The sequence below is a fragment of the Cucumis melo genome, chromosome 7, assembly GCF_025177605.1.
Source record: "Cucumis melo cultivar AY chromosome 7, USDA_Cmelo_AY_1.0, whole genome shotgun sequence".
Lineage (NCBI taxonomy): Eukaryota > Viridiplantae > Streptophyta > Magnoliopsida > Cucurbitales > Cucurbitaceae > Cucumis > Cucumis melo.
Window position 1 is genome coordinate 26,912,163 of NC_066863.1, and position 25,354 is coordinate 26,937,516.

Here is a 25,354-nt window from a genome sequence, read left to right on the forward strand (position 1 = left end):
TTGAAAATACTTATAAATATAACAAAATTTGAAGTGTATTAATGATAGATGCTAATAGACATATCAGTAATAGAAGACTAAACAAGTGGATATAAATATTAAATGAAGAAGAAACAACAATGCGAAAACTTGGACACATCATGCTAATCTTTTTTATATCAGTATCATGTTTTATAATAGAAAACAAACTAAATATCTTGATGAACGATGCAAAAGCTTTTTACTATCCATATCGACTCAGTTACAAACAGTTTTTAGGAGTATAAAAACCAAATTCTCTTTGCCTTCAACACTATAACTTAAAATACTCATTAAATTAAACCACAACCAATTGCCAAATGATAGATATCTTAGGAAGGCATTTTTGGAGAAAGCAAAAATTTGAAGAGACATTATTATCATAGTTGTGTAGTGTATGATTTTAAGGAAAAAAGTTTGGCCACTCAAAGAGTTGAGTTGAGTAGTGGAGTCGAATTGAAAGGTCCAAAATGATACCCGCATGCACCACCCACCACTAACACCTATATCTATTTTTCTTTTAAAGACAAATCCTCTTTCTAAAGTTAAACATCATCTCGACTCATTGACATCCGTGACTCATTAATGGTATAATTAGCTATGTTTATAGAATAGAAGTAAAATAATTTGATTAGAAAAAGTGTTTTACGTAATACAGAACTACACCATTGAGATTAGGAGAGTTTACAAGTCTCTCTATTTGGTTTTGTTTATAGCGTTGGATAGCAAATTCAAGACATTTCAACAAATAAGTATTTTAAAACCATTTTCTATATTTACTAACACAATACATTTTTAAGCATCAAAAAGGGACCTTCCAACAAGTTTTTAATTATCACTTCTAGGCTATCTAAAAGAAGTTTAACAAAAAAAAAAAAAAAAAAAAAACTTTCAATTTTGGTGGTTGTTTCTTTGTTATATTGAGTAATATATAAGTTATCTATTAAAATTTATTATAATCAAAAGAAAAATGAACCATAAGTATTTATAAAATATAACAAAATTTCATATTCTATCAACGACATACATTGATAAATTTTTGTCAATTTTTTCTATTAGTATTTACCATCAATCAAATATGAAAATTTTCTATACTTTTGTAAATATTTTCAATAATTTTACCTATATTTACGATAATTTTTCTAAACTTAATTAACTAATGGTTATTATTTTAACTGTCTCAACTTCCAAAATTTGATGATTTATTTAATTAACAAAATCATCCTACTCATAAATTTATTATATTTGTGTAATAAAAATATTTTTTTTCCAACTTTTCCCATAATACATAATGCAAGTAGTATCTAACTAATTTTAATTTTTTTTTAAAGAAAATTTAAAATGATATTAATATACTATGTGGAAAAGAGAGTGAGTCTCAAAAGCAAGTTTTTAGTGAAATTATTTAGGTAGGTTTCCTAAGTGAGGTTTGTCCATTCCCACACAAATCTTTATGTAATATATATGGCATAAATTAACCACCCACCCTAACCTAAAAGTAAGTGATGATTTAATAATATATGGTATGTTGGAAGCAAACATGTTTGTAGTTCAATTTTGTGTAACCCCATTTCCTTCTTTTATTAATATTTATTTTTACTCGTCGAAAATTTCAAATTCACAGACAAACAGAATATTGCAATATTCGTTATATAATTGAATTTTGGGTAACTTAATAGTAGTTTGAATTTTATAATAACCGTGTGTTGGATGTAAAAACAAAGCTTAAAATTAGTTAGGGAAAGAAGAAATTCGTAACACATATACGTCAGAGACTCAATTGTCTCGATTGGGATGAGACATTTTAAGTGATTCCAAAAACAAAGTCGTAAAAAGTTTATATATTAAAAAAAAAGCAAATATCATACAATTGTAGAAATAATAATAATAAGTTTACGTGGATCGGTGAAGAACTACAAGTTGATTGATTATTCCTTATAGGAATTGGAAAAAGAAAACTATATTGAAAAGTAATAATTATCGTTTACTTGAAGTGAAAATAAAGATCATTAAAAAACGTCATAGTTTAATAAAAGTAATGTCATATCATTAATATCTAAACTATTTAATTATAAGGATTTAAGGGAATGAAGCATCCAATCTTTTTTTTCTTCTTCTACAAATATCAACCATCAATATTTTGCTATATTTGTGAATATTTTTGAAAAGATTTTATCATTTAAAATATTTTTTTTACCAAATAAAAATGGACTAAAAAGCAATAAATTCAAAATATCATGAACACCATGAAATAATAGTAAACACATTTAATACATATTAGTATTAATTTAAATAGGTCTCTATCTTTAAACTGAATTTATCAATTTTTATTTAAAATTAAACAGATCTTTCAACTTAAAAATATTAAAAATATAAAAGCAAATGGTTCTCATATTTCACCCTATTCGTATGAAAATAAGTTTCTCTCAATAGTTGCCAGTCCAAGGGGTGTCCCGTTTGGGTCGTCCGCTACGTTGGCCATTGCCTGATTGTGGAGGACTTTCAACACCAACAAGATTTGTATTACTTATTTTCTCATTCTTGATCATCTCTGTTAATGAAAATTAATAATATTAACTTACATACTAACTAACCAAAAAACGAAAAGGCTAAAATGAATGTAAAGGGTAGAGATGATATAAAAAAGAAAACTATATACTTGGGATCACTACAGACTTTAATTATTTTACATATTAAATATTACATTGCAGTACACTTTTAGATATCAACTCTAAAGATCAATTTCAATTTTATTTTTGTATGAGAAACTTAAACAATGCTTCACTAGTGGAAATGATCACAACCGTTAAGAAAGTTCTTTTTACTAGTAGTACAAACGTCAAGAAATGAAAATATATAAACATAATATATTATATAACCATCCTCTTTTGTATACCGTAGTTACCTTCACGAGGATCATCAAATGAGAACCTCCTAACTTTGTTGTCTGAAAAAAAAAAAACTATATATATCAAAGGGAGCTTAAATTATCATCATTAACACTGTCAAACTTTGAGGAAAAAAAAAAGAGAAATAAGAAATAAAGTGATAAATAAGTTAGAAGAGTAATATGATATCTTACGAAGTTTGGCATTTGTTAGATCTGTTGATGCAGTTGAAGAAGCCAATAGAAACATTACAATAATCAACAGAACTATTTCCCAACAAAATGCAATCTTCTTCTGCACCATTTTTGTCTGATTAAACTAAGATTTTAATTTGCAATGCTTATATTTCTCTTCCATACTTTGTACAATGTATTTATACTCATTTTCTCTCATCCAAAATTGAAGACTTTGGTAATTTCATTGTTGTTTCGACTTTCCTGGAATTTTTGATCGAAAGATGATCTATTAGAAATTATTTGTGTTCATATTGTGTAGTCTAGTTTCATCCTATTAATTATTTAGTTTGATAACGAACTCTATAATTTTCCTCTTATCTTTTAGGATGATTTAAATTTTTAACCAAATTTCAAAAACAAAACAAATTTTTACAAACTATTTTTTTTTTAGTTTTTAAATTTTTGTTTTAATTTTTTAAATCATGAGTAAAAAGTAGATAATAATTTAAGAAATTTGGAAGTGAAAGTAGGGTTGTCTATAAGTTTAATTTTTTTTTTCAAAAATGGTTACCAAACAAAGCATTAGTTTTTTTGGAAATTGTACTAAGCTTTTCCCAATTTCTTATTTCATGATTTTTCATATTTGAATTCTATGATCTAATCTACAAACACAAAGACTAAGTTCTTGGTCCTTGGTATTTGAAAATTAGATCTATAAATACTTATTTCATGCCTAACTGTATGTTTTGTCCTATACTTTCTACTAATTAATAGTTTCAAAAACTTAATTAGGCAAGTTTGAAAAAAAAATTGTTTATAGAAAATAGATTATTTGAAAAAATATTTACGCTTCATAAAAAGATTAGGTAGAATAAATTTTATCTTTTAGTTATTTTGTTCTGTGAAATATAAATAGTTTGTCAATTTTTTCTATTTTTGAAAAAACCTCCTTAGAATATTTATTTTTGTTTTAAAAATTTAAAACCTCTTAAATAAGAAATTTTGGATCAATTTACTAAATTGTCACTCCATTTACTAAATTAATTAAGAAAAAAATACAAATAATTGAATTTGGGACTAATTAAAAGTTGACATGTGTCTTAAATTAAAATAAAAGACATAAGTTAGACCAATTTTGATGATTTTATATGTTTTCATTATGACATTTGAATCAAGTTAATTATTTTGGTATAATTAAATATTATTTACTTCGACTAAAGTCCAATTGATAAAAAAAAAATCTTAATTTCTGTGTGGTGGAATCCATGAGTTTGGGGCAATGGACCAACTAGGCCCAAACTCATAAAGTCCACCGTGAACTTTATGAATAGCTCTTTATTTGTGGGGATAAAAATTTTTTACAAGAGAATTCTACCAAGAACTAGAATCAAGACTTCCAATTTCATTAACCTCACGTGTTCTGTATCCTTGAATCAAGCATAGACATCTAACTGAAAGAGAATTAAATAATCAAATATTAGAGATTGAACCACATTGTGTAACGCCCCAACAAACTCGTTTTTGTTCATCTTACTATTAATATTTATGTATGGTCTTGGAAAATACAAATTTATTGGGAGAACCTTATCATTTTGAAGTTTCCGGTTTATTAAAGTTGGGATTTTCCACTTTTTATTATTAAGTATTATTTTACCTATTTTAGTATTTAGAATTTATTTAGTGAGTTATTGCTAATTGAAAGGAGGGTTGGTTGATTTTGGTGAGATTTGGTGAGAGAGAGGAGATGGTTGGTTTGGGTTATTTAAAAGGAAAAGAAAAAAAGTTATTGCCTTATAAAAAGCCTTGGGACTCGTGCGTAAAGAAGAAGAGAAAAATCAAAGAAAGAAAGAGGGGAAAAGAAAAGAGAAAAAAGAAAAAAATTATTATTAATCAAACCCTAGCCGCCGCACGCCGCCGCACGCCGCCGCCGTCGCGAACCCGAGCCGCCAAGCCTTCCCCTCTCTGTTCAGCAGCGCAGCCGAGTCTGCAGTCAAAACCGAGCCGTCGCCGAGCTTCCAGCCGCGTCGGAAGAATCGTCCAAGCCGATCCGTGCACGCCGAGCGTCCGTCAGAGCAGCCGTCTCTCGCAGCCGTCGCCCGAAGCCGAGCCGCGTCACCCTTCGCGATCTGCAACCGATCCATCAGCCAGCCGCGTTGCGCCGCTTCGATCCGACGCAGCGCAGCCGAGCGTCCGTCTGCAGCCGTCGCCGAGCGAAGCCGTGGTGTAGCCGGACCACCCACAGCCGTCGCGCCACCCGGATCCGAAAGCCAGCGCCTCGTCGCGTGAGGACCCGACCTGGCCGAAGCCCGCTCCGTGACCAAGGCCCGGCCCGCGCCGCGTGCCTCCGACCCGGAACCCGAGCCACGTGCACCCGCGAGCCGAGCTGCGCCCGCGTGCGAGCCGCACGTGCGTAGCCGCTGTACCAAGCCGAGCCGCGCCTGTCTGCATCACGAGCCGCGCCTGTCTGTGCCGCGAGCCGAGCCGGTCTTCAACCTCCAAGCCAAGCCGATCCCTGTCCTTTTTCCAGCCGAGCCGCCAAGCCTAATTTGGCTCCTTCCACCTAATTTTTGGTAAATTAATTAATTATTTTGGCATTACCCAATAAGACTCAATGTTTTGGACACTAAATAATTTAATTTGGAACTAAATTAAATTATTTTCCTTAAGGGACGTCTTGGACCAAGTAACTGCTGCAGTGTGGGATTTCTTCAGTAGGGGCTCGAGCATTGCAACCTCTTTCTAGGGTAAGTCATTTCAACTGAGTTTGAACCGTTAGTCGTTGGTGACTTAATTACGAATTTCGGCGTATTAAACAGTTAGGACCTCGTTGCTTGGAAAGCACACTTGCCTCGCGGTTAGAACTCGCCAAGTAAATCTCTAGGTAAGAGATTTCTACTACTAGCTCCACGTTTAGAGTTATGAGGTCACGTATGCCTCCAATGGTGCATGTTGAGGGCTAGACTGTACGATGCATAAGATTTATGATAGTATGATGCCATTGATGATACAATTATATTATAGCATGATGTTGTGATGACGAGAACCGTTATGGCTGTACGATGGATGTTGAGATGGAGAGTGAAATGATGATTAATCTGTTATGATTATATGATGATGCCATGTGTATGTATGCTGTGATTAGGGTACCTGTTAGCTTAACCTATTAGAGTCGTACCTGCATGGGTGTCCTTCGGGATCACCACCTATTTAGGACTGTGCGGTCCGACGGGACACCAGTCTAGCATGTATATAGATGTGACTTGAGTGACTCGACGGGGTTCTCGCATCCCGATTGTCCTAGGTGTCCCCCAGGACACCGAAGGCCAGAGTTACGTTCCTACGGGAGCGCATGATTGCACGTGTTCGGGAACGTGCCAGAGATTGGGTACCAATTACAGGACTCTTATAGAAAGCTAACAGGCACCTAGTGGGACTAGTAGTGGGTCCCTTACTGAGTATTTTATACTCACTCTCTTCATGTCATGTTTTCAAGTAGAGGACGAGGCAAGGGCAAAGGCAAGCTGGCGAGCGACCCGAAGTGACCGTGGCGAGCCTTAGGGACTTTTGTTTCCGCTTATTCTTGTTTTGACTTTGGTACCTGAGTTTGAGTATTTTCCACTATTTACCATTTTTTTTAAAGTAGATAGGGCCCGAGTAGGACTTTAGAACGAAATTTCATCCTTTCATATTATTTATTGGATTTTCATAAACAAGTTTCTCAAACCTTATGCGTTTTACTAAATTTTATGACTTAAACCACTTGTTCTACATTTAGTAATGACTTCGACTCAGTATAAGGAGTTGGGTCGTTACACATTGCATCATATCAATATAAATACAGTACCAACACAAGTTCAGCTCTACAAATTAAATTTATCTAGAAATCTATGGTGAACAGAAGTTTAGATATAAATATTTTCAACACAAATGGACAAGAAATAAAGATTTAAAATGCGCATTGCATTTCATTTTAAAAAATAAATAACATGTAACAAAATTGTTTTTAATAACAAAACTATTGAAAATACTTATAAACATAGACAAATTTAACTTTCAATTAGTGATAAATTTACTCATTTTACTATATTCGAAAACATTATAATAATGAAGTAAAGTCAATTAGATTTAGAAAATAGATTAGAAAAATTGAACATTATTGTCCCATTCGGAAAATAGAATAAAAATTTTGAAAAATTTAAAAAATAGAAAAGATAATTTGAAAATACAGCATTTGGAAAATAGAATAGAAATTTTGAAAAGTTTTGAGTGATGTAGAATTGAACATTTTTCTTTGGACCAAATTAATAGTTAAAAACCAACCACACATTTGTTTTAGATTTTGATGGAACTTTCCTATTATTTTGTCAAGAAAGGTATTTTTCTTTAACATACCAACATAAAAGTTTTTGTGTATAAATTAGAAAACTAAATTTGTAGTTGTGCTTTTTATTGTAAAATAGTGGTAACTTAACTTTATTTATTTATTTATTTTAACCATATTTCTATATTCTCAATATCTCTTGTTCAAAAGTAATGTATATTGTTCATTAATTGTATTTTCTAAATTCTTAGTTTACACTCTTCATAGGAAGTTAAAAGGGAGCATGTGGGCAATATTAATTGAGGGGTATATATACTAATTGATTTTATAACTCATTTATTCTTTTTATTTTTTTACCTTTTTTTTTCTCTATACCAAGTAAATAAAAATATCCAAGGGCTTCTAAATAAATAAATAAAAATAAAAAATAAAGAAAAAAAAATAGTTTAATTAGGGTTTTAGTCAGAGATAATGGCGTCATGGATTTGAATTTTGAGTTTTCACCAACTTCCTCTGAATACGTATTCATATTCGGTCACAAAATTCTTAGAACATTACGACTCATTTTTTCAAATACAAATATCTCCCTCATGTCATCAAATTTATATTTTACCATGAAGGCTTGGGTTTTAGATCTAAATGGATGATGATGATATTTGGTGACATAATCTATGGTGACCCTTTCCCCATCTTAAGGTCAGACATTTAGGCTGTTTGAAAAAGAAATAATTGTTGTTTGTATTGCTTTCTATTGTACATTCATAGTACCATGCTGCCAACCGAAAAAAAAAATGAAATGAGAATATAAGAATATTTAACGTGGAGAAAAACAATAAAAACTTTAGATTAGACTAATGTTTGTATGTAAAAAATTATTACAATCATACCACTCTCTCCTCGGTCCCAATTACAACAAATACACTCGTTCGAAAAGCATTATATAACACTTATACACAACTAATTTGGATATGCCAGACTTAATTGTGTGCTACTAATTGGAATGAACTTGAAATAAAAGACGTAGGGTTTTTTGTAGTTCTTAAAGTTCTTTATTTCGTCGAACCTTTTGTACGTGGGATAGTCCATCAAAACCCAAGAGATGATTTAGTAAGAAAAGTTTTTGCATGAAGATATGTTTTCCACCTGAAGTACAATGGTTACAGTAGAAAATGACAATTATTTAAGAGTATTTAAATGGTTTTTTTTTTGTTGGGGTAAAGTTGTATTTTGCTCCAATGGTAATTTTGTAAACCTTTCATCTTCTTGGCTTTCATAATTGGGAAAAGAAAACTAGGAGGTGGAGGGGGGGCAGCGGGATTTTTCCGGCGTTCTTGGCGGCAGGTTTAGCCTTGAATGTTCTGTACTATAATCCGCCGTGGTTTCTTCATCGGTGTGCAGTGGTTCGGCACGTTGATCTCCAGTTAGAGGAGGTGGTTCTCGATGGGTTTTGGATCTTGGCTTTGCATAAGCCGGTACGTGGTCTCTCAATTTCCTAGTGTTTTGATTGACGGTATAGTCGAGCTTGGCATGATAAATTACGGATGGTTGATTAACTGTTGATTTTTACGATTAAAACTTGATTGCTCCTGATAAAATTCCTATCATCATTGTTGATTTCTCTCTATTTCATCGTGGTTCGCTGTATTTTGCTTTGTGTTCTTTGATTTAGTTCAAAATTATAGCAGTTACATATAAAAGGATTGTAAAATATATGTGAAGGTTTTAAGTTGACATCTCAATTGAATTTTAATTAACTTTTTTTAGAAAATATATATATGTGTGTAATTTTAAGGATTAAACAAGATAAATTCCAGCAAACAATACAAATAAATCCAGCTACCTTATGGACAATTTGGACAGGGAGAAACAATCTTATCTTCTCAGAAAAAGTTTCAACCTATCAAAACTCTTGGAAAGATATTTGCACCTTCACTGGAAGTTGGTCCTCAAAAAGCAAAAGTCTCAAAAATTACGATCAAGCTTCAATAGCATTAAACATTAATGCTTTCTGTAATTTACCTACGTAAAAGAACCTTTGGTAATAAAATTTGTGATAGGGCAGCTCTTCTCTAGCTCCCTTCACTAGTATCCTTTCAAAAAAAAAAAAAAAAACAATACAAATAAATCATATGTTTTTAGCTTACCAAAAACTGCTCAAGGTATTCCTAACTTAATAACTCATACTTTCAACCTCAAACACAAATACAGGTTTTTTCTAACCCAATACTAAACAAAATCTACACACCAAATACAAAATTTCTAACCCAACATGTTTATTAAGTCCGTACTTAAAACAACCTTTAATTGTTAAGCATTTTTGTCATGTTCCTCAAAACGACTACAATAAAACCATGGACCAGCCCATGGTTCTGTGAGTTTTTTGCGTCCTCTTTTAATTGTTTTTCTGATCTAGGAAGAAGTTTTCTAGACACCTTACTTCCCCTCGTCTTAACGAGATTGTCAAAGCAGAATTGTTTTGCTCTTTTTACTTTTAATATTTCTTATTTGTTGCTCCTGCTTGTTGCTTAATAAAATTGTTATTTACTAAAAATGTCATTTAAATTAAGAGGAGGTCATTTTACACCATACATACATATAGAGAGAGAGAAAGAGAGAGAGATATATAGATACATACACATACATACATACACACACATATATTGGGCAAATTTAGATCTAAATAGCTAGCAAAGGTCTGGCACGCAAAGGTGTTGTACTACACAGATCTCTTAAAGAAGATGAGATGGGTTATATATATATATATATATATATATATATATATATATATATTCTTTAAAAGGTGTACCACGGGGACTTTCCTAATGGTAACTTAAATTAGCAGAAATAGAAAATACACTTTTAATAGATCCACACAAATTTATGTGTCAACTTTGCTCCCATACATTTTTTGCTTTGTTTGGTTGTTGATTCCATGATACATATCGTACCTGGATCAAAAATAATCTTACATAACTCTCCCTCTATTCTTCCTATATTTATGAGGTTTTTGTAAACTTAATTCTTTTTTTCACTAATTATGTCTTAATAATTATGTCTTAAAGGAAATAATCAGATTAGAGCTAGAATTGGGTGTATATATATATATATATAATCTTTAGAATCAAAGATTGAAAATTAAAAAACAGGTATAATTATTTCATGATAATAAAAATGATAAGAGAAAATTGTATATACAATTTAAGAATCAATAGTTCCCATTGCGAGGAGCAGCAGAACTTTCTTCATCAAATGGACGAGGAAGAAACTTCTTTTTCTTCATACCTATACACATAGAAAATGAAAGAAAGCCAAAATTAATCAAAATAAGAGGAGAGAGGGGGGAAAATTAATAAATTGAATGATTAATATACTAAGCAACCCATCAACGATAGCTTAGCTCAATTAGTACATGTATGTACCTGAGGACAAAGGTTTCGGGTTTAAATCCTCACCTTCAATATACTAAGGTTTGTCATTATTTCAATATTTTTAATTATTTAAGATATTCTCTTGAAAAGAAAAAAAAAAAGACAGACACTTTTATTGTTGAGTCGAATTGCAGGAAAGCACATGCCTCTCTAAAACGATATGAGTAATATTTAAACAAAATTTCAAAGAAAGTAGAACGTACCATCGATATTATCATTTGTGGAACTCAATCTCTTTGCATTTGCTTTGGAAGGAAAGATGAGTCTAACAATGGACAAGAGTTTCTTCCAAACAAAAGAAGAAGCCATCTTTGAATCAAATGTTATTTTTTGGTAGACAAATTAAAGAGATATTGTTGAAATTTATATGATGGAAGAGATTATTGTAGTAGACGAGTATTTGTTTGAGCTCTCTCAAATCTTAATTTATACAATAGATGCCAAGCCATTTGGAAAGGATCAATTAATAAAAGATAAAAATGAGGGCAAGTTGAAAGTGTAGAGCTTTTGGTCTAATTTGATGGCCTCTTGAATCTATTGACTTTTTCCCTCCATCCTATTGGCCAACTTGACTTTTGGATTCTTTCAAGAACTAATAATAAAAAGTTCTTAGTTGTATTGTTTTCATTAGCACATTCAAATGCATATAATAGATAAAAGATTATGATACCTCAAAATTATTTGGCAATGGGTGTATAGTTCATCTATCTTTATAACAATATAAATGTGTGAGCAACATCCTCCTTCAAAGAATGAGGTGCGAAGACTCGTTCTTGGATCATATCTTAATTTTTGTTTTTCAACTTTTATAACTTCTGATATCATATTTGATAAAGTTTGTTTCATCTCAAATTAATTTAAAATTAAATAAGTTCTTCAATTCATTAATTTTTTCAATATGCGACTTGCAACATATCTCTCAAAATGGTACTTCTAATGAGGTTCTTCATTGTGTTTAATCTTATCCTAATTATTTGTTTTTGGACAAAAATATCCATTTAGGCTTTTATGAGTTTTGATATACATCAGAAAACATGTGGTTTAATCATCCAAAAAAATTATAGTAGAGACAATAAGATAAGTAACTCGCCTATTTTTATGAAGATTATGAGATTAATTCTTTTGTTTTTTAAGGTGAGATTTCACTACAACCGATTTTTTAAAAATAAAAAGGATTTAAAATTGTTCTTAGTGATTAAGAGTTTGCTTGAAATGGAGTGCAATCAATCATACCAGTATTAATGTACCAAATTATATACAAAAGGTTTCGCAATTAATCGTGATTAAGTGTAACTAGTATTAAATTAGATGATGACTTGAAAAATTCTCTTATGTTGCCATCTTTTCAAAAAAGAAAAATTTGTTTGAAATGACTTCTAAATATTCAAAATTTCTTTGAAATGACTTTTTGAATGTTTAAAAATGTTTTAAACTAAACGTATACTTGTTCAACTTTCATAATGGTAAAGGCCAGTCATATGAATTGAATTGAATACAACAATCAAAATTCACTCATGAGCCCTAAAATTTTTGACAATCGACTGTAGTTCATATTTAAATAAATCAAATCCAATAACAAAAATGTGTTTTTTTCTTCTTCTTTTCCCATCAGTATTTAATTGATAGTTGCAATTTCTCAATAATAATAATAATAATAAATTGATGGTCGCATTTTAAAATTACATTACAGAGGTGAGAAAGAAGGACTCCGATTCCCCACGCTTCGTCAATATTGATGTCAATTAACTTTGTTTCAATTAGAAAATGAATTCAATAATCAACTTTTGGTTGGACTTTAGAAGAATTGAAGTCCAACCCTTTTGTGAATATGGAATGTACTAATTTGCCAATGGTGAAGCCAAAATTAGAGATGTAATTTGGGTGTGTACTGATCTCCCTTTCCTTGTTACTTTGTTAAAAAAAAAAAAGAAATGTAATCGAGAGAAATCTTAATTTTCCATTCGTAGAGTGATTTAATTAAAGGATCTTCTATTTTTAGACTTGAAATATGATTGTGCCTTTAATTCGATGTAACTTAAATTCTTGCCAATACTTCTATTTGATTCCATTGATTATGCACTTGATTCTATGTTGTCTGGTTTTTTTCTTTGAATGGAAGGAAAATTGCAATTAACAATACCTCCAATTGGCCTGTGTTGGTCAGTGTATCGATGGATGCACACATGTAGGAGATTGGAGTACACAAAATTACGTATTAAAGTAATACTCAATCTGAAGGTATGCATGATTAATTATTTGAACTCAAATAGAATAAATAATCGAACCAAGTTGTTTTTTTTTTTTTTAATTATAAAACTTTATTATATTGTTTGAATTTCCAAAATTGAAGAGATACATCTCACCAACATTATTTAATATATAATGTATATGTATATAATGCTTTTGGTTTCGGTAGGTTGAAGATGCTACCAAGGTGGTGAGATGTTCTTGCTCTTCCCTGATCTTCGTTCTATTAGTATTTTTTTTTTATAAAAGATGTATATGGTTAAATCTATCCACCAATTATTGTAACTTATGCTTTCAACCATATATGCGGGTAGAGCTTCAAAACTTCTTCTTCTTACTACGAAAAATGAAGTAGTAAATTCGAACTAGTGACAATACAATAAATTAAAATAATGATTTCTCACGTAATTATGAAAATATATGAAACAGATATACTCCATATCCTAATTTCTTTTTTCTTTTAAAGCCAAAGAATGATTAATAAGCTATAAGTGAATTTGTTACATTAAGTAAATCAAATTGATAATAAGAATATTGTATACAGATATTATTGAGCATCAAAAGTTCCCATTCCAAACACCATCTTCATTTTTTGCTGGTGGTGGAGCAGCAATAATTGTATTGTTTGTTGCTGTATTGTTCTTCATACCTACAATTAGAAAATGATGAAAAGTTTATTGTCATTATATAATATATTCTTAATTTCAAAAGTAGTTTCCTATTATTTAGAACCCTACCATCTTCATCATTTTGGGTACTTGGTGGTTGAGCAATTGTATTAACATTATTTATCTCTGCAGACTTCATACCTACATTTGGAAAGATAACGTGCAATTAGCAAAATTAACCCCAAAATAATATGTAATTATAATAACCAAAGGAAATAATAAATTTTTAACCAAAATCAACTATCGAATAATTAAAATCATTTTATCATTTTATGTTCTCTTTAAAAAAAAATTTGTATGTATATCTCTTATTAATTAAGGGTATGTTTGAGACACATACAAGAATGAGATTTCTACAAATACAATAACAATAAAGATTTAGATCAAAAACTTTAACATAAAAAGGTTATGTTGGCTATTAGTAAGCTTAAGCTCACTTTGTATAGGAGAAAGAATTGAAACGAAGGCATGATATTGAGTGCAATTGAAACGAAATTAAGAAGGGAAAAAAAGCTTACCATGAATGTAGATGGAATGAGATATCCTTGCATGAACATTACTTGAAGCTAAGATGAGTGTGATGATCAAGAAGAGTTTCCAAATAATTGAAGCCATTTTAGAAGTTCGGTTTTTTTTTTTTTTCCCTCTTTTTGTGGTAGATTAGAAAAATATGAAATATGTTTGGAAGATATAATATATTATTTTGAGAGTGCATTTGCTTGAGCTCTTTTAAGCTCCATTTATATGAGTACTAAACCGCGTTAGGTCATTTGAAAGAATTGAGGGTGAAAGAAAGCTAAGTAAAGGTGTAGGGTTTTAGTTCACATGATAATATAATTATTGCTTTGACCACTTCATTTGACTTTACAATTTAAATATTTTATTCAAAGATCGTAATTCCAAAATTCATTTTCTTTAAGGACAAATATAAAGGGAGTGAAAAGAAATTATTTTTTCTATAAAAAAAAAAGTTGAAAATATAAACGTTTTAGTAGTTAGTTAAGTGTGGACACATAAGGGAAAATGATTTCAAAACCCTAATTTCAAATTTATATGTAGAAATTAGAAAACACTTTCCCATGCATGTTCTACTAGTGGTTCAATACTATGAATTATTAATGACTTATGATCCCTACAACTTTGACCATTTATTGCCATTTTGAAATAAAGTACAATAATATTAATAATAATAATAATAATAATAATAATAGTAAGTTAATAAGTGAAGGGGTTGCTTTGCATAGCTTCTTTCTTTCTCCTCTTTCACACTAATAATATCAGATTATGAAATTTTCTTCAAGGCTGTTGCCATATAAAATGATTAAAAAAAAAGACATGGGAGCATCAGCTGGCTGCAGCCGCTGCTGGCTGCATGGTTGGTCCATAAGAGTAGTTCCCATCAAAGGGTGCATCAGCATTGTTGGTCCATAACTTGGTGCTTCTGAATAACATGAATAAGTAATTAAATAAAAACCTTTAGAATAAATGGACACAAATCAAATCATTTTCAAGTAAGGCCGTAATAACTAAACATACAAACAAAGTGAAATATTCTACAAATACACAGTGCCAAGAGATGGATCAAGATGTATACAAGATATTTCAATTAGATTGATACATCTATAACAACCTCACATCATATTGATCCAAGCCCGATAAAATGCACTCGTTAAAATGGAATAGAAGAGTTAGAGATTAGATCAATAAAAAAAGAGAATGAAGAGAAAAAATGGATTCAAATTGAGTACTTACGAACTACATCAAGCAATTTCCTTGAACAAGAAACATTAGAAGCCAACATAAGGACAATAAGTAAAAGTGCCACCAAATTTAAGACTTTAATTGAACCCATAAATTAATCTTTATGCTATAAAAAATTGTGGGATTAATTTTTGGGATATAAAGATTTCTAAATCTCCCTAAAGTTTGAATTATGAATATATCCCATATTTATACATCTAAAGGGTATGTATTATTTTTTTCTCTTTTTCCATATGTGTGTTTGGAAAAAAAATTAAATGTCATGGAAAATATATTACAAAGACTTGTTGGTTTATGTATGCTAATATTTCTTTCTCTTGGAATTTTAGTCATCAAGGTTTCAGCCCCACATTTTTTTTCTGCCTTAACTTAAATTTGGGTGTAAGATTTTGCAAAATATTCCCCATTAGATTGTGATTTACTTCTGAGTTATTGTCATAAGTACTTATCATACTAACTTCCCATTAAAAGAAGAGGACTTCTAGGTAGATCGTTAGAGGTCAATGGACATGTTGGGCGTCGTCATACCAATATTAATACGCTAGATTGTATCAAAATTCTACCACTAAGCATGTTTGGCAATAGTCTAGAGTATTAATTGGATAACCCATTTGGGTAATGTTCGTGCTAAAAGCCAAAAATAAAAAGGAAGAAGAAGAAGAAGTCAATGGACATGCTAAAATTAACATAAATCATAACATAGTATTTGTATTTTTCTTTTTAAAAATATAACATAAAATTTATATTATTCACCTTGTAGTTCGAGGTGGAATCTTCCACCCTTATAATTGTAAATAAATCAATAAACTTAACTAACATGCATACTTATCGAAATATTATGCTAATTTGAATGTGGTGAGATCAACTAGAGTGTACATAGGTAAGGTTGATTTGGTTGTTGGGTTATTTATTTATTTTATTCTTTTTCTAGTATATTTGTTTATTAATTAAAATACTTAAATTTGTCTACAACATAAGCTATTAATAAATAAACACTATAAGAAATCTGGCCTTTAATGTCGGTTTAAAACCGACATTAAAGGTCTTTAATGTCACTTGGCGACCGACATCTTTGCGAGCGTTATTAAAGGGCTTCAATGTCGGTTTATAACCGACATTAAAGACATCTTTAATGTCGGTTATAAACCGACATTAAAGGCCTTCAATGTCGGTTATAAACCGACATCTTTGAAGGTGTTATTGAAGGCCTTTAATGTCGGTTCATCTTTAATGTCGGTGGATAACCGACATTAAATATGTCTTTAATGTCACTTATGATACATCTTTAATGTCGTTTTTTCACCGACATTAAAGATGTCTTTAATTTTTTTTAACCGACATTAAAGTTGTCTTTAATGTCGCTTTTTCAAATTTATTTTTATTAAATCATTGCATTGTTGTCCATTTTGTATGACACCAAATAATTAAAAATGAAATCTTTTACTTGTACATATACAAAATGAAATCTTAATAATGTGTACATACAACTTGGCTCCAAACATAAAGAAATTATGAAGCTTAATTATTATACACTGATCATTCTTTGAAAAACAAAAGAAAAAAGAAAAAGAATATATTGAGAGAGCAATAACTAAAAATGCAATTAATATCAAACTAGAACGCTTCACAAATGACCATCTTCAAGATCTTGTCACAAAGATGAGGGTCTGGCTAATTGTACTCACTTGCAACCATTTCTTCTATTGCAGTCATTTGTTTAGTGACAGCTCCCTGTAAAAGACATCAAGATGGTTGAACAATGTTATGACCTAGTTGCTAGTAGAAATATTCACATTTGATTACTAATTAATAAAGCAAATGGTTGGTTACCAAACATAACTTTTATTGCGCAATGCGGAAGGGTCTGAGGGTGGTTAGATGGATCGATGGCAGCAATCAGAATATGCAAAAGAACCCAAAACTTTTTTTTGAAGGAAATTAAAAACATGAGTTAGCATAAATATTTCCATTTCTCATTACCAATAAATTAAATTAAGAGACTAAAAACTCACTCCTAGCTTGATTAACTACATTAACTAAAGCAACAATCATTATAGCTATTTAAGTAAATCATAAGAGAACTGAAGATGACGATTGACTATATTAGTTAAAAATCAAGAAAAATAAAAAACTTCAGACTTACATGTATTTATCATAGCAATGAAACTCAACAATCTCGAGAAACATCCATCTTCCATCAGTAAAAGGATGTGCAGGATACCTGTAAAAGGTCCCTCTATATAAGCCCTCAAGAAACACCTTTGAAGTTCCCGTTTAAATATCAATAATTATTATAAAAGTACCTAAGCTCTCCAAAAGGGCCAAGACCAATGCTTTTCCTGTATCAAATCTCCAACTAAGTGACCAAAATTCTTAACAAAGCGGAATATGAAGTCTTCATAGCACTGGAAAGCATATCGTAACTATAAAATAGAACCACAAATCAGAGGTAAAGATATGATCACATTCGAAAAGAGTTTGTGGGATTACAACATCAATCAAACTTTCAGCCCAATGATAGTACAACAAGATCAAAATGAAGAAAAACAACTCATCAATAATAGTACAACATCAATCAAACTGATCATTCTTTTTATAATTATTCAAACATTTTGACTTGTACTTGAAATGGAGTAGACAAGCCACCTGCAGACAACTCAAAATCATTTCATGCTATAATATATAATAGACAAATAAATTGTAACTTGTTCATTCAAGTCTTCCTAAAAAACAAATTGAGAAACATGGTAAGATAAACTTTTTTGTATAATACCTTCAATTCCAAACAGTTGATTGAATCTTAAACTTGAACCATCAATTTCCTACATATTATTTGGTGCTTGTGATTTGCTTGATTACACAGATAAGAGAATAATATATCTCTTGGTTGTTCTTATGGCTAAACAACAATTATTACAATAGAGCCATCAAAAACAAGAATCTGATTTGAACAACATAACTACAATATGAAAGCATTTACTGCAGCTAAGCTCTGACTAGGAAGAACCTCATGGACATCACCAACTTCATATTCTATTACTTAAAATTAGTTCAAAATGCAGTCATTGCAACATATTATGAAAACAGCAAAAAAAAGATAATAATAATGAATGACCAAAAAATGGAAATTACCAACTTACCGAAGAAACAAATTCAAATTCGAAGTGGTGCACATCCTTTCCAGAGCCTACTTTACTCAGGCGCTAATTTTTTATCTACATGAAAAACAGATTGAGAATTTGGAATATGACAAGGAAATATTGCTAACAACTCTCAGGATAAAAATAAAAATTTCTTCAAAATTGAAGGTTGACGACTTAATAAACATACTTATTAAGTAATAGCATGCTTATATATGTACTTCAAATACCTTCTCTGTAATAGCATGCTTATATATGTACTTTTATCCTATATGTTGTTTATTTTTTCTGTATTATTATTGATTTCTATTGAGGAAGTTGATTCTTTTTAAAAACTTGTCAATTTTATTGTTTTTATTATCATTTGGTGCACACAAAAAACACATATAGATGATTATAAACATAATATATACAACTCAAGATTATATAAATTTAAATCATCAAAACTCAATTGTACCATCAAATATGTATGGTATGAGGTATTTAGAAGTTCAATCTTCACATCCTATAATAATAAAAAATAAATAAATAAACACTACTATGAATAAATTATTGGTATGCCTAAGTATCAAAAACTATTTATGTACAAAGCTCTAGCACATTATTGATCTGGTGGATTCAAGTCAATAAAAAAAAACGTTAGATTTCTAGCTTATCTTACAAACTATATCCTCAATAACCTCAGACCATTTTCTCTTTCTAACCAATAACGTAGCTAACGTAGTATTAGTGATCTATGAAAATTTATGTGTCTATTATCGATTAGTTGCACTCTTTTGCTTGTAACTATTCGTTTTAGAACATCCTCCGTGTGAAATTAACAAAAAAATGAGTTCCCATCTTGCAAGCATTCATGTCTATAAGAGGGAAAAGAATGATAAGAACAGAAACCTAGAAACCATGGAGCAAATCCATGCCAACTTTTTCATCAAACAAAAGGGCTAAAATATTTCCCAGACTAAAACTAAAATGAATTTGCGATAATTTTCCTATACTAAAATGAATGAGCTATTCTAATAAATTACCCCTGAAGAATGGTTTCTATTTGCTAAAGAAATAAAACCCTAAAATTTTTTAATGGCATCATCCTGACTTGAGAAAGTAGATTTGGCAAGTTGGTTTATATGAAATTTCCCTTAATTTTTTTTTAAACCTCTTTCTAGCAACTTCATTCTCTTCCAACTCCTTTTGATTTAAATACCTTTTCCACCACGAAGGACTTCGGAGTTTGGCTTGCAAAATTCACAAACAAAATTAAAAGCTAAATGGGTTATTACTAATTAGTAGGTTAAATACCGATGCACGTAAGATTGGTAATTTTTTATTACCAATTGCCTAACTTGAAGATAGTTTGAATGATTGATTGTCAAATACCAAGTATAAGGTTAAAGCTGCTCTAGAAAAGACAAATATTGCCTCCCAAAAAATAGTATATAATTCTACAATTTCTATTTTAATAAACATAACTTTGTTCTTGCTTCACCCGGCCTGACCATACGCCGCTGCCTGCTGAAATCTCCCTTCTTCGCCGAAGGATGATATACCCAGATGATGATACAGCATTTCACTCGTTCTTTAAGGGAATCGTTGTCGTCCGGCACCGTGGCCACAGCGGTGGGGTTTATTTTGGGTTTTCCGTCTCTTTGTGATTCCGCTCTTTGTAATGTACAAATTAAAGCTGAGACAGATTGGAAGCTGATAAAGAGCCAAAGAATGTATGAGATCGATTAAGAAGAGAGAAAAATACAGATTTTAAAAGGAAGAAAGGGGTCAGACGAAGAAAGGGGTCGGTTGGACACAGTGGTGGCGACGACGAGCACAACGACAGGACACAGACGACGATAGGGATGGAAGAAACTGATGTATGCTGTGGTGGTGGCGGCAGCTGTCGAAGAAGAGAGGGAAGAAAGTGATGAGATTGAGAAGGGTGAAAGAAATTTGAGAAAGATGAAAAATCGTGTGTGGAAGGGTTTCTGAAAAGAGTAAAGTAAGAGAGAGAAAGTTGAATTTTTACAAAATTAAAAAATAAAAATAAAATAAAAATGGGCTTTAATGTCAGTTCTAAAAAAATAGGGTGTTTAATGTCGGTTTTAAACCGACATTAAAGCTCTATCTTTAATGTCGATTTAAAACCGACATTAAACATCCGTCTTTTGAAAAACGACATTAAAGCCCATTTTTCATTTTTTCCACCTGACATTAAAGATCAGATTTCTTCTAGTGAAAATTTCATAAAACTCAAATATTAAATATCGAAGATATATATATCTCTATTACAAACATCATAACACAATAAATATATATAAGTATGTATGTATATATGTATGTATGTAAATGAGTTACAATATATATAAATAATATAAGAAATTCGGATTGGGTTGGGTCAACTCAAAATTGTAAGAGTGTAGCTTGGACCCAACCCAACCTAAAAAAAAGCTTAAAAATTTTGACTCAACCAAATCCATGATCAAAACTAACTCGATCTAACCTTTGCAATTTGAATTATGTAGATCGAGATGTTCAAATTTAAGTTGTCAAGTCATTTGAACGTTTCAATGTTAAACTTATTTTTGGTTAAAGTGATTTTCTTACTTGAAAAAAGATATCTTTTGAAAGAAAAATACCATATTTTCATATTTAATTGATGTAACTAATGGGAGACATGATGAAGTTTTTATGAATGTGTCAAAATAATCGGGGGAAAACTTGATATAACTAATAATAAATGAAGATTTGAATAATTTAATATATCGTATTTTTTGGGAAGACTTAGAAATAACTCATGAAATTTCTTACCCAAATTGATAGAAAATATATAGAGTAGTCAACTTAAAGTGACATTTTAATTAATTGGCTGTCTAATTATGTATAATCCTTCAATTAATAAAAAAAAATGAACTTGCACATTTATTTATTTTTTTTTAACAAGAAACGGTGGGTCAGTAGGTGCACCTGGGCATCTTCACTAGGTGGACACCCCCTTAGCACCATCATCATACCTGCTTCATTAATAATATAAACGTTAACAGTACACGGAAGCAGGAGAGCCCAAAACGAAAGATAAAGGGCTTGAGAACAGCCCCAGAGAAAACAAAGTACAGACATAAAGCATAGTAAAAAGCTAAGTAAAAGCATTTAGATTTAGGGCTATAGAAGTAGCTTGATAATTTGTAAACAGTGAAGATCTACTGGTCCACAGTCCTGCAAGAGCTTTTATATCTTCCCATAAGTCAGCAACTGTTTTTTCTTTCCCATTGAAGATACGGGCATTCCTCTCCAACCATATGTTCCAGAGGGCAGAGGCATAGGTATTGAAGAGAATGATATTCTTTTTTGTTTTCTGTTTCCAGCTGCACATGGTAATACATAGATCCCTTGGACTGAGACAGTTTACATTTCTTTTTAAGTGGGAGGATATTAAATTCCAGATGGACTTTGCAATGGGGCAAAGTTAAAGACATTATGCCAAAGCTAAAGACATTTATTTATTAACTACCAACCCTTTACATATCAATTTCTTTTTGGAATAAACATTATGCCAAAGCTAAAGACAAACGAAAACATGGGAGGTAGACTATCTTTGGACTTTCTATGGTTCTATGTCTTAAAATATTGATGGGGTTGAATGAGTTATTTTTTTCGATTCACCCCTAATTGATCTCTTCAAATCTCTTATCCTCCAACGTTTTTTAATATAGTTTCCATCCATCGGCCACTATCAATGACTATTGTTGTCATACTATGAGTACAACATATTCTAGTGATCAACTTCGACGACTACATTTACACGGCCAACTCCACGACTTTGCAAACTTGGTGAAGACAACCTCCAAAAATTAAAGGTCCCAAGGAAAAGTGATGGCTTGGACAACCTCACATGAGAAGCCCCAAGCATGCTTAGAACAACAAATAAACACAATTCAAACTTATCATATAAGCCAGACACAATTACAGTAGCACACACTATGGATACACGTATTATGTTTACAAAAATAACAACATACTAAACAACTCTTTAGACCTTACGCCTTAATCAATTATATTACCTGTGCTAAAGTGACATATATATCCAACCAAACTCTGTATCCCAACGTGAGATCCTTATAGAGCTCCCTCACAAAAACACATCCCCCCTCTTATTCAAAGATCATTAAAAAATTAAATGATCTCTAGACTCGACTCCAACAAAAGACAATGTCTAGAATATCAGAACTTCCAAACACTAACGACCCAAATCACATACTAGATCAAAGTCGCTCAAGTTACACTACACTCTCCTGACTAACCTTTGCCACTATCAACTCTAACTTATTACTACAACTGTTTGTTCGTTTAGTAATTTCCACCTCGAGGATCATCGTTACTCGTGTGTGATCTTAAGAAATCTTCGAATCTCTTTTCCACTTTCCGCTGTAATTCATCTGAAAAACCAAAACCAATAAAAGTGAAAATATATAAGTTGTAGATTCAAAAAACTGCAACAACCCTAAGAAATTCATCCTTTTAAACCCAATTCACTTGGCTGTACAAACCAAAAATTTTCAAAAATATATATTTATACCAAACTAAATCCTAACTACTCAACTCGCTTCTATTCGATTTTAAAATTCAAATGACAATTGGTTAAAAGTCTCAAAACCAACACATGCGTTCCATAAATAATTCTATAGATAAATAGATGATATAGACACTGTTTGTTCAACTATTTATAGAACTTGATTTTCAAATGTAGAACCCCACTGACTGAAAGTTTTGATTTTCTTCAAATTTTAAACAAAATGAGGCTTATGAAAAAAAACAATTTGGTTGGTTTTAGTGTACGTACGTACACCCCTACCTATAGCAAGTCCCAAAAAGATCATCCTATATTTATAAGTAATTAAAAACATGTCCTTTTGATACAAAGTGTTGTTGTCGAATACACAATTAAACGTAGACTCCATCAAACATACTTTAATTTACGAGTATGAATCATAAAACTACAAACAAAACGAATTAACTCAACATAGAAGCTCATTTTTAAGTTTCCTATTAATAAACTTATAAACCATAAACTCATTTAGTCATCACAAAATACTGATCATTACAAAATTAAATCAAAACATCTAAGATGGAGAGAGCTAGATATGTTATAATACTCACATAATAATGAAGATGCACTCATTTGATCAAGGTTGAAGCCATCCCCAAGATGGATACTATATAACATCAAGAAATCTTCTTGCAGAAACAATATAATTATTATTAGAGATAAAAATGAAAAATACCACACTCAAAATCACTAAAACTCTTCTGGAAGCCATTTGAGAAGCAAAGAGAAAGCTTAATGATTTGTAATTAAGAAGATTTAATTACTCTTTGAGTCTTAATTAATTGATATTCAGTGTTAAGTAACTTAAGTTGCTTGTGTATTTATAATCATAAAATATGGTTGATTTTCTTTATTATTATTAATCTTATTGGTGTACAATTATTCATTTTGATAAATGTGAACAGGGACTAGTTAACTTTCTCTTTTAAAATATTTTTATCATATATATTCGACGGAAGACAATGGTCAAAGTCAATGACCATAGTCTACAACATTTAATTTATACTTTAGTTATTACATATATTTATTCAAATGAAACCTACCCACTTTCTGTATTTGTTCACTATCTTTTAAAAAACGTCAATTATATGACCGCTCTATGGTGTACAAATCTACTATATTTTTACGTAAGATCTATGGTGTATCTATTATATTATATGGTTGAATTGGATGGCTTTTTTCTAGCCTATTCCTTGTACTATCAACTTCTCGAATTGATCCGCTTAATGTATATTGCTTTTGTTGATGGATACAACTCACTTTTGGTGTCATGGGGTGTGTGATAAAAAGGTGCTAAGGATGTATTGATCTAGTCGAGATATATCGTGGTGGACTCAATAATTTCTTTAGATTTAGTATCTCGTTAAAAAAAAAAAAAAAAAAAAAACCTTTGAATAAGGAATAATATAATCCCTTTTGATCCCCCATATATTTTGGGTTTAAGTTTTTTATTTTATTTTTTGAAGTATAATGGGACATGAAGGTTTTTGTTTAATCTCAAGATTTCAAAATGTTATACATTTAATTTGATTTCAATTATTTTTTAATTGAATACTCATATACAATTTTTTCTTACACCGTTTCTATTAATTAATTTAAAATAATTATGAAATGTGAAATTCAAAATTTAGTTAATTAATAGATATTAATACTAAAATGCAAAAAGTGATAGTTATTTAACGAATTAAAAATGTAAATAATGAAACATAAAAGCCTAGTTAAAACAAAACTTAAATTAAAAAGTAAAAATGTAAGATTTTGAAATCTAACAACTAAATTGAGAGGAGAGACATTTGAAACTAAAGCAAGACTAAAAATAGGGTTAAAAAAAAAAAAGGTATATTTTTTGCTTTGAAATAACATTTAAAAAAGTGGTAGTTTGGTCATCCAATAATAATCCAAGTCTTTAATTAGCCAATAATATAATGCAATTTAAAAACCGGACAGAGCCATGACAAAATTAATTGTTGATTAATTATTGATTATTATTTAAACATATTTTATCATTTTCATTTTAAATTTGATCATTTTTTGTTTTACTTTTATGTTTATTGGATGATATAGTTAAATTAATATTTTAATGCACAAGACTTTACATGTTTTTGTAGTAGTCAAC

The 25,354-nt window shown here is 30.6% G+C and overlaps 3 long non-coding RNA genes across 3 annotated transcripts; 1 reads left to right on the forward strand and 2 right to left on the reverse strand.

Annotated features, from left to right (window-relative positions):
- The first annotated feature begins 5,515 nt into the window (after nt 1-5,515).
- Nucleotides 5,516-5,963, forward strand: LOC127150189 (uncharacterized). Its single transcript, XR_007822253.1, has 3 exons — nt 5,516-5,652; nt 5,750-5,826; nt 5,899-5,963. It is a non-coding gene; the product is annotated as an uncharacterized LOC127150189 (long non-coding RNA).
- A 4,514-nt stretch (nt 5,964-10,477) lies between these two features.
- Nucleotides 10,478-11,261, reverse strand: LOC103494493 (uncharacterized). The gene is made up of 2 exons (XR_538667.3): nt 11,035-11,261; nt 10,478-10,685 (listed from the first exon to the last, which is right to left on the reverse strand). It is a non-coding gene; the product is annotated as an uncharacterized LOC103494493 (long non-coding RNA).
- Nucleotides 11,262-13,402: 2,141 nt separating this feature from the next.
- On the reverse strand, nt 13,403-15,667 carry LOC127150190 (uncharacterized). Its single transcript, XR_007822254.1, has 4 exons — nt 15,499-15,667; nt 14,265-15,187; nt 13,816-13,887; nt 13,403-13,727 (listed from the first exon to the last, which is right to left on the reverse strand). It is a non-coding gene; the product is annotated as an uncharacterized LOC127150190 (long non-coding RNA).
- Nucleotides 15,668-25,354: the final 9,687 nt, after the last annotated feature.